Genomic DNA, 11,408 nt, shown 5'->3' with positions numbered 1-11,408 from the left:
AGAGATTCCCTCCAAACTCATAGACTCAAACAAAGGAAACTTTAATTTATTAATAATTCAAAATAGGTTTGGCACAGAAAGACAAAAATTACATTTTCTGATACCTAGAAATCAGTTCTATCAGTCACCTGAATTACAATTTTCTAGCTATCAGGAATCAGTAGAGAAACGGCTTTATTCGGCCTGCGTAGAGCGAATGCAATAGAATAGGCATGTGTAGCCTCGTTTCACACGGGGTCGCAGGCCGCTTATGAATATAGTCTCGGATTTGTGATGCGCCAATCTGGGGCGGAGTCACACAGATTATTAATAATTGGTACATTTCTTGCTCTGAGTCTGGGGGGTGGCAACCTGGCTGCCAGGAGATAACCTTGCCTTAAACACACCTACTTTCCAGGTAGTGACAGCCCCAAAACTCAGGTCCTATAAAAGTGAGGCGGGACCAAACCTCCCCAGTTCTCCAAATTCCATCGACCAAGAAAGTCCATGCAGGCGTTCAAGGAGAACCGACGCATGCTGTGTTCAAGGACTATTAACCTGAATGCCTACTTTAAACTGGACTCTTTTTCTTCATTCTTCAAATGGACTGCTCAGCTAACTAAGTAAGAATTTTCTGATTTTATTCCTTTTTATTTTTAAGCTCTGTGTGTATATGTTAATTGGTGTATATAACTGTATGTAATGCATTTTTGTTATTAAACGTTTTAAAAATCGTTTAGCGGTTATGACCTGTTGCTAAACATACACAATCGTACCTCTTCTCCTGAAATTACTACCTTGTGTTTAATAGAAGTATACACTTATAACCCGTATGCGAGAACCCGGCCCAGATATAACGATCTGACCCAGGTTCCTGCATACTGCTAAGGGTTAATAGAGCGTTCTCAAAGTCCTAGTATAATTACAGTAGCGGGCTGTGTAACTCGCTTGGTGGCAGATCTTTGAATTGTATGTGTGTGGTGAATCCGTTGGCGTCTGAACGCTCCCTCCGCGAGTCGGTTCATCAAATTGCGAAGTCGGGTTACCCTTCGTGATGAACAAAATGACCGTGTGAGAGGATTTCTGACGCTGATCGATTGACCCCATCCGCAGACCGGCCTTGTGGTCTGTGACACCCTCCCCCATTCAGAATGAGATCTCCCTGGCTGTAAAATGTTTACTTTACACTGCAAGACAGAGAGAGAGACACAGGATCAGGCAAACAGCTGCAGCTGATGATTGTTTACACACATTTGGAGTCATTTTTCTGCTTTCTATCATTCTATCTTTCTATCATTCTGAACACATCAAAGGCTGTGTTAGAGTCACACAGCGTGTTGCCAGCAGGCTGTTTATCTCTGAAGTGACACTCTCGCCGCTCCCCCGCCTCCTCCATAGCGCCACTCCCCGCCTGCGTCCCTTCCCTATAATCAGCGGGGAGGGGAAGGACGCAGGTGGGGAGTGGCACTATGGAGGAGGCGGGGGAGCGGCGTTTGATTGATGGGGGTGCAGCAAAGCGCAGGGGGGGAGACTGGGGAAAACAGTATAGCAACAGAGGCTGGGCATTATATGCAGAACCAGCCTCTGTGTGCTAATTGGATTCTTAGAACCCACCTCAGGTTCTCTTTAAAGAGAATCTTTACTCTAAAATTCTTACAATAAAAAGCATACCATTCAATTCATTATGTTCTCCTGGTCCCCTCTGTGCTGTTTCTGCCTCTCCCTGCTGCAATCCTGGCTTGTAATTGCCAGTTTTATGAAGTGTTTACAAACAAAAGACACAGCAAGTGATGGGCTGAGAGTAGCTCAGTGTGTGAGTCATACAGAGTGTGCAGGGGGCCTGGAGAGGGTGTGTATAGCTTCTATCCAATCACAAGCGGCACAGCACATTCCTGCCTGAGTGCCTGAGCCTGACAAAGCCATCAGAGGAAAGAAGATTAGATTATATAACAGAGATAATACAGCCACTGTGCAACTAGGAAAGGCTGCAGTAAGACAGACCACATTAGAACAGCTATAGGAACTTAAAGGATAGAAGAAATAAGGCTCAACATTTTGTTACAGCGTCTCTTTAAGCAAAAATAAACGTATGATGTAATGAGTTGTATGAGTAGTACAGCTAACAAATATAACATTAGTAGCAAAGAAAAGAGTCTCATATTGTTTACCATTACAGGAAAAAAAAAAAAAACTTCAGTTGTTATCAGGGCCGGGCCAAGGCAGAGGCGAGAGAGGCTCCAGCCTCAGGGTGCAGTGTAGGAGAGGGCGCAGGGCCTAGGCAGAGGCGAGAGAGGCTCCAGCCTCAGGACGCAGTGTAGGAGGGGGTGCAGGGCTGAGACAGAGGCGAGAGAGGCTCCAGCCTCAGGGCGCAGTGTAGGAGGGGGTGCAGGGCCAGGCAGAGGTGAGAGAGGCTCCAGCCTTAGAGCGCAGTGTAGGAGGGGGCGCAGGGCCGAGGCAGAGGCGAGAGAGGCTCCAGCCTCAGGGCGCAGTGTAGGAGGGGGCGCAGGGCCAGGCAGAGGCGAGAGAGGCTCCAGCCTCAGAGCGCAGTGTAGGAGGGGGCACAGGGCCGAGGCAGAGGCGAGAGAGGCTCCAGCATCAGGGCGCAGTGTAGGAGGGGGCACAGGGCCAAGGCAGAGGCGAGAGAGGCTCCAGCCTCAGGGCGCAGTGTAGGAGGGGGCACAGGGCCGAGGCAGAGGCGAGAGAGGCTCCAGCCTCAGAGCGCAGTGTAGGAGGGGGCACAGGGTCGAGGCAGAGGCAAGAGAGGCTCCAGTTTAGGGCGCAGTGTAGGAGGGGGCACTGGGCCAGGCAGAGGCGAGAGAGGCCCCAGCCTCAGGGCGCAGTGTAGGAGGGAGGCGCAGGGCTGAGACAGAGGCGAGAGAGGCTCCAGCCTCAGGGCGCAGTGTAGGAAGGGGCACAGGGCCGAGGCAGAGGCGAGAGAGGCTCCAGCCTCAGGGCGCAGTGTAGGAGGGGGCGCAGGGCCGAGGTAGAGGCGAGAGAGGCTCCAGCCTCAGGACGCAGTGTAGGAGGGGGTGCAGGGCCGAGGCAGAAGTGAGAGAGGCTCCAGCCTCAGGGCGCAGTGTAGGAGGGGGTGCAGGGCCGAGGCAGAGGAGAGAGAGGCTCCAGCCTTAGGGCGCAGTGTAGGAGAGGGCGCCGGGCTGAGGCAGAGGCGAGAGAGGCTCCAGCCTCAGGGCGCAGTGTAGGAGGGGAAGCAGGGGGGGGCTGAGGCAGAGGCGAGAGAGGCTCCAGCCTCAGGGCACAGTGTAGGGGGGGGGGGCGCCGGGCTGAGGCAGAGGCAAGAGAGGCACCAGCCTCAGGGCGCAGTGTAGGAGAGGGCGCCGGGCTGAGGCAGAGGGGAGAGAGGCTCCAGCCTCAGGGCGCAGTGTAGGAGGGGGCAGGGCCGGGCCAAGGCAGAGGCAAGAGAGGCTCCAGCCTCAGGGCGCAGTGTAGGAGGGGGCACACAACTCACTCAGCTATCATTCCCTTATTGTGTTTGAAGCAGAGAGAAATAAGAAAAGGGGATACATGGCAGTGACTGCAAGCCAGATAACTAGAGAATAAGGTGTTGAGGGCCCTGGGGCGCCTCTTACTCTAATAGCAATCAGTGTGTGACGGCTGGGGTGGGAGGGATGGAGGGGAGCACATTAGTGTCTTGGGTGCTGGAGGACCTTGTCCCAGCTCTGGTTGTTATCTATCCAAAAGAGCTTCTCTGAGCTATTCAACCCACTGCGTGGAATACAGTCCTGTTTTCTGAAGCACTTAAACAGTGAGAGACAGCTTGAGATAAAGTTTTACTGCAGGAAAGGTCAAATGGTCATTATTTATGCTTTGTTTTACAGAGCAACATTCTGTTATCTGGGGGGATGCAGCAATGGCACCTGAAAGCATGCTGCTAGCTGGGGGAATGCAGCAATGGAACCTGGCAGCATGCTGATAGCTGGGGGAATGCAGCAATGGCACCTGGCAGCATTCTACTAGCTGGGGGAATGCAGCAATGGCACCTGGCCAGGGGCGCCGCAAGGCATAAAGCGAGCCAAACGGCCGCTTGGGGCCTCAAGATTGCAGGGGCCTCGGCGGCCGTTTGCCGGGGCTGGCAGAGCAGAGTAGGGCAGGGCTACGGGAAGATGGCCGCCGCCGAAGCCCTGCTCTGGAGACTATTTATGCCTCCAGTACAGGGCTTCGGGTGGCCATCTTCCCGTAGCCCTGATTCAATCAGCGCAGGAGATTGGAGGAGGGAGGGAGCTCCGTGGGAACTGCGCGCCTGAGGAGCCGGCCAGGAGAGGGGGAGAGAAGACTTCTGCCAGTGCCAGGTGAGTAAATTATTTTCTTTTTGCAGCTCTGAAAATGTGCCCTAATTGCGTTTGATATCTGCTGAACTGTGCCCTAATTGTGTTTGATTTCTGCTGAACTGTGCCCTAATTGTGTTTGATTTCTGCTGAACTGTGCCCTAATTGTGTTTGATTTCTGCTGAACTGTTCCCTAATTGTGTTTGATTTCTGCTGAAATGTGCCCTAATTGTGTTTGATTTCTGCTGAAAATGTGCCCTAATTGCGTTTGATATCTGCTGAAAATGTGCCCTAATTGCGTTTGATTTCTGCTGAACTGTGCCCTAATTGCGTTTGATTTCTGCTGAACTGTGCCCTAATTGCATTTGATTTCTGCTGAAAATGTGCCCTATTTGCGTTTGATTTCTGCTGAAAATGTGCCCTAATTGCGTTTGATTTCTGCTGAAAATGTGCCCTAATTGCGTTTGATCTCTGCTGAAAATGTGCCCTAATTGCGTTTGATTTCTGCTGAAAATGTGCCCAAATTGTGTTTGATTTCTGCTGAAAATGTGCCCAAATAGCGTTTGATTTCTGCTGAAAATGTGCCCAAATTGCGTTTGATTTCTGCTGAAATGTGGCCCAAATTGCGTTTGATTTCTGCTGAAAATGTGCCCAAATTGCGTTTGATTTCTGCTGAAATGTGGCCCAAATTGCGTTTGATTTCTGCTGAAAATGTGCCCAAATTGCGTTTGATTTCTGCTGAAATGTGGCCCAAATTGCGTTCGATTTCTGCTGAAATGTGGCCCAAATTGCGTTTGATTTCTGCTGAAATGTGGCCCAAATTCTGTTTGTTTTCTGTTGAAATGTTGCACAAATTGCGTTTGTTTTCTGCTGAAATGTTGCACAAATTGCGTTTTTATTTTCTGGTGTCTGGGGTAACTGTTGCTGCATGTATTATTTAATGGTCATAGTTGGCTATATTTGCTGTGCTACGGTTAAGCTCCGCCCATACAATGTCATGGCCAAATCCATCCGTCGGCGCGGCGCGCTGCGCGCGCCTCAATCACCCCCACATCCATTTTCCCCGCAAACAGCCCCGCCCCAATCCGCCTTCCAGCTCCACCCACATGTCATGGTCACGCCCACTTATGTGGTATAGCCACACCCATTTTTCACCGCGGCAGGATAGGGCCACTTCCTACAGTCCGCTTGGGGCCACAAAAACCTTAGCTGCACCCCTGCACCTGGCAGCAATCTGTTAGCTGGGGAGATGCAGAAATGACACCTGGTAGCATTCTATTAGCTGGGGGGGGATGCAGCAATGACACCTGGGAGCATTCTATTAGCTGGGGGAATGCAGCAATTGCTCCTGGAAGCATTCTGTTAGCTGGGGGGATGCAGCAATGGCACCTGATAGCATTCTATTAGCTGGGGGAATGCAGCAATGGCACCTGGGAGCATTCTGTTAGCTGGGAGGATGCAGCAATGGCACCTGGGAGCATTCTATTAGCTGGGAGGATGCAGCAATGGCACCTGGAAGCATTCTGTTTGCTGGGGGGGATGCAGCAATGGCAACTGGGAGCATTCTGTTAGCTGGGGGAATACAGCAAAGACACCTCTAAGCATTCTATTAGCTGGGGGAATGCAGCAATGGCACCTGGGAGTATTCTGTTAGCTGGGAGGATGCAGCAATGGCACCTGGAAGCATTCTGTTTGCTGGGGGGGGGTGCAGCAATGGCAACTGGGAGCATTCTGTTAGCTGGGGGAATACAGCAAAGACACCTCTAAGCATTCTATTAGCTGGGGGGATGCAGCAATGACACCTGGGAGCATTCTGTTAGTTGGGGTAATGTAGCAATGGCACCTGGGAACATTCTATTAGCTGGGGGAATGCAGCAATGGCACCTGGGAGCATTCTATTAGCTGGGGGAATACAGAAATGGCACCTGGCACCATTCTGTTATCTGGGGGAATGCAGCAATGGCACCTGGCAGTATTCTGTTTTTTGGAGAATGCGGTAATGGCACCTGACAGCATTCTGTTAGCTGGGGGAATGCAGTAATGGCACCTGACAGCATTCTGTTAGCTGGGGGAATGCAGTAATGGCACCTGGCAGCATTCTTTTATCTGGGGGAATGCAGCAATGACACCTGGAAGCATGCTGTTAGCTGGGGGAATGCAGCAATGGCATGGCACCTGGCAGCATTCTGTTATCTGGGGTTATGCATCAATCGCACCTGGCAGCATTCTTTTATCTGGGGGAAGGCCGCAATGGCACCTGGAAGCATTCTTTTATCTGGGGGAATGCAGCAATGGCACCTGGCAGCATTCTTTTATCTGGGGGAATGCTGCAATGGCACCTGGCAGCATTCTTTTATCTGGGGGAATGCTGCAATGGCACCTGGCAGCATTCTTTTATCTGGGGGAATGCTGTAATGGCACCTGGCAGCATTCTTTTATCTGGGGGAATGCTGCAATGGCACCTGCAGCATTCTTTTATCTGGGGGAATGCTGCAATGGCACCTGGAAGCATGCTGATAGCTGGGGGAATGCAGCAATGGCACCTGGCAGCATGCTGATAGCTGGGGGAATGCAGCAATGGCACCTGGCAGCATGCTGATAGCTGGGGGAATGCAACAATGGCACCTGGCAGCATTCTGTTAGCTGGGGGAATGCAGCAATGGGACATGGAAGCATGCTGTTAGCTGGGGGAATGCAGCCAGCAATAGTATCTGGGAGTGTTCTCTTGAATTTGTCCACATATTGAATGTGCTGCAGTTACTGTTATCTAAATCTTCTTTGGCTGAGCTTACAGCTGAGTTATAGCAAGCTTCATTGCTCATTGCTGTGGAGAACTCATAGGTATATGATCTGCCTCTCCCATCCTCAGATAGACCAGCAGGATCTCCACATTGGAGACACTGGAATTTAGGGAGCTGTGTGCTGTATGGAGAGGTGAGAGAGCATTCCATGGATACTTTCCCAAGAGAACATTCCATGGATACTTTCCCCAGAGAACATTCCATGGATACTTTCCCCAAAGAACATTCCATGGATACTGTCCCCAGAGAACATTCCATGGATAGTGTCCCCAGAGAACATTCCATGGAAACTGTCCCCAGAGAACATTCCATGGATACTTTCCCCAGAGAACATTCCATGGATACTTTCCCTAGAGAACATTCCATGGATACTTTCCTCAGAGAACATTCCATGGATACTGTCCCCAAAGAACATTCCATGGATACTGTCCCCAGAGAACATTCCATGGATAGTGTCCCCAGAGAACATTCCATGGAAACTGTCCCCAGAGAACATTCCATGGAAACTGTCTCCAGAGAACATTCCATGGATACTGTCCCCAAAGAACATTCCATGGATACTGTCCCCAGAGAACATTCCATGGAAACTGTCTCCAGAGAACATTCCATGGAAACTGTCCCCAGAGAACATTCCATGGAAACTGTCCCCAGAGAACATTCCATGGAAACTGTCGCCAGAGAACATTCCATGGATACTGTCCCCAGAGAATATTCCATGGATACTGTCCCCAGAGAACATTCCATGGATACTGTCCCCAGAGAACATTCCATGGATACTGTCCCCAGAGAACATTCCATGGATACTGTCCCCAGAGAACATTCCATGGATACTGTCCCCACAGAACATTCCATGGATACTGTCCCCACAGAACATTCCATGGATACTGTCCCCAGAGAACATTCCATGGAAACTGCCCCCAGAGAACATTCCATGGACACTGTCCCAGAGAACATTCCATGGATACTGTCCCCAGAGAACATTCCATGGATACTGTCCCCAGAGAACATTCCATGGATACTGTCCCCAGAGAACATTCCATGGATACTGTCCCCAGAGAACATTCCATGGATACTGTCCCCACAGAACATTCCATGGATACTGTCCCCGCAGAACATTCCATGGATACTGTCCCCAGAGAACATTCCATGGAAACTGTCCCCAGAGAACATTCCATGGATACTGTCCCCAGAGAACCTTCCATGGATACTGTCCTCAGAGAACATTCCATGGAAACTGTCTCCAGAGAACATTCCATGGATACTGTCCCCAGAGAACATTCCATGGATACTGTCCCCAGAGAACATTCCATGGATACTGTCCCCAGAGAACATTCCATGGATACTGTCCCCAGAGAACATTCCATGGATACTGTCCCCAGAGAACATTCCATGGAAACTGTCTCCAGAGAACATTCCATGGAAACTGTCCCCAGAGAACATTCCATGGAAACTGTACCCAGAGAACATTCCATGGAAACTGTCCCCAGAGAACATTCCATGGATACTGTCCCCAGAGAACATTCCATGGATACTGTCCCCAAAGAACATTCCATGGATACTGTCCCCACAGAACATTCCATGGATACTGTCCCCAGAGAACATTCCATGGATACTGTCCCCAGAGAACATTCCATGGATACTGTCCCCAGAGAACATTCCATGGATACTGTCCCCAGAGAACATTCCATGGATACTGTCCCCAGAGAACATTCCATGGATACTGTCCCCAGAGAACATTCCATGGATACTGTCCCCAGAGAACATTCCATGGAAACTGTCCCCAGAGAACATTCCATGGAAACTGTCCCCAGAGAACATTCCATGGAAACTGTCCCCAGAGAACATTCCATGGAAACTGTCCCCAGAGAACATTCCATGGAAACTGTCCCCATAGAACATTCCATGGAAACTGTCCCCAGAGAACATTCCATGGATACTGTCCCCAGAGAACATTCCATGGATACTGTCCCCAGAGAACATTCAATGGATACTGTCCCCACAGAACTTTCCATGGATACTGTCCCCAGAGAACATTCCATGGATACTGTCCCCACAGAACTTTCCATGGATACTGTCCCCAGAGAACATTCCATGAATACTGTCCCCAGAGAACCTTCCATGGATACTGTCCCCAGAGAACATTCCATGGAAACTGTCTCCAGAGAACATTCCATGGAAACTGTCCCCAGAGAACATTCCATGGATACTGTCCCCAGAGAACATTCCATGGATACTGTCCCCAGAGAACATTCCATGGATACTGTCCCCAGAGAACATTCCATGGATACTGTCCCCAGAGAACATTCCATGGATACTGTCCCCAGAGAACATTCCATGGATACTGTCCCCAGAGAACATTCCATGGAAACTGTCTCCAGAGAACATTCCATGGAAACTGTCCCCAGAGAACATTCCATGGAAACTGTCCCCAGAGAACATTCCATGGAAACTGTCCCCATAGAACATTCCATGGAAACTGTCCCCAGAGAACATTCCATGGATACTGTCCCCAGAGAACATTCCATGGATACTGTCCCCAGAGAACATTCAATGGATACTGTCCCCACAGAACTTTCCATGGATACTGTCCCCAGAGAACATTCCATGGATACTGTCCCCACAGAACTTTCCATGGATACTGTCCCCAGAGAACATTCCATGGATACTGTCCCCAGAGAACCTTCCATGGATACTGTCCCCAGAGAACATTCCATGGAAACTGTCTCCAGAGAACATTCCATGGAAACTGTCCCCAGAGAACATTCCATGGATACTGTCCCCAGAGAACATTCCATGGATACTGTCCCCAGAGAACATTCCATGGATACTGTCCCCAGAGAACATTCCATGGATACTGTCCCCACAGAACATTCCATGGATACTGTCCCCAGAGAACATTCCATGGAAACTGTCTCCAGAGAACATTCCATGGAAACTGTCCCCAGAGAACATTCCATGGAAACTGTCCCCAGAGAACATTCCATGGAAACTGTCCCCAGAGAACATTCCATGGAAACTGTCCCCAGAGAACATTCCATGGATACTGTCCCCAGAGAACATTCCATGGATAATGTCCCCAGAGAACTTTCCATGGATACTGTCCCCAGAGAACATTCCATGCATACGGTCCCCAGAGAACATTACATGGATACTGTCCCCAGAGAACATTCCATGGATACTGTCCCCAGAGAACATTCCATGGATACTGTCCCCAGAGAACATTCTATGGATACTGTCCCCAGAGAACATTCCATGGAAACTGTCTCCAGAGAACATTCTATGGAAACTGTCCCCAGAGAACATTCCATGGATACTGTCCCCAGAGAACATTCCATGGATACTGTCCCCAGAGAACATTCCATGGATACTGTCCCCAGAGAACATTCCATGGATACTGTCCCCAGAGAACATTCCATGGATACTGTCCCCACAGAACATTCCATGGATACTGTCCCCAGAGAACATTCTCCCCCCTTGAGGAAAAAATAATCACCGCCGCCCCCCCTCCCCCACTGTGGCCCGCTCAGGGCCGTTTTGGGGGGCTGGAGAGGTCGCTGCATGAGGGGAAAGCATGACCGCACATCGGGCTCTCCCCTCAGTGCGTTCTCCTCCTGCAATTATCGGTGACAGCGGGCAGTGGCAGGAACACATACCTCCATACCTCCATCCACCACGGAGGTCCAGTGCTTCATACTACTTCCTGTTTAAATAGGAAGTGGCGTCAGAGACTTAGAGATCTGAACCTTCAGCGCGTGGAACGTACAAAGGTATGGGTTGCTGCCTGCCACTTGCTGCCGCTGATTGATGCAGGAGGGGAGCGTTGAGGGGAGAGCCTGTGGTGGGGGAGTGGGGGACTGTCCCCTATCCTCACTGATGTGTGGCCATGCTTTTCCCTGATGCTGCGACCCCACCTTCCCCCAAAACAGCCCTGAGTGGGCGGATGCAGGGGCTGCAGCTCCTATTGTTACACCCCTGACTGCAACTGACTTTGCCAAGAGGAGGGGCTGCATGGCAATCATAGCAGCAACTACTTCAGCTCAACCTGCTGCCCAACAATTGTATGAGAATCTGGGATTTACATTGATCCATATGTTTCATCAGTTAAAATGCTTGAGAATATTGCTTGATGTCAAGACTTCATTTACAAGTACAACTTTGTACAGCGTCAGTGATGGCTATTAGCTTTAGCTAAGTAAGTCATTTCACGCTGAATTAAAGTGTGCACCCAGGGGCGTTTCTAGCCTTTTTGTCACTGCAGGCAAGCTGTGCTTTCACCTCTCCGCTGGAGTCCAGTGCTGTGCCAGTGTGACCATCCTGTCCATTCCCATCCCCCTCCTGCACTACC

Source organism: Hyperolius riggenbachi, chromosome 2 (genome assembly GCF_040937935.1).
Source record: "Hyperolius riggenbachi isolate aHypRig1 chromosome 2, aHypRig1.pri, whole genome shotgun sequence".
Classification (NCBI taxonomy): domain Eukaryota; kingdom Metazoa; phylum Chordata; class Amphibia; order Anura; family Hyperoliidae; genus Hyperolius; species Hyperolius riggenbachi.
Note: the sequence above shows the minus strand (reverse complement) of the source record.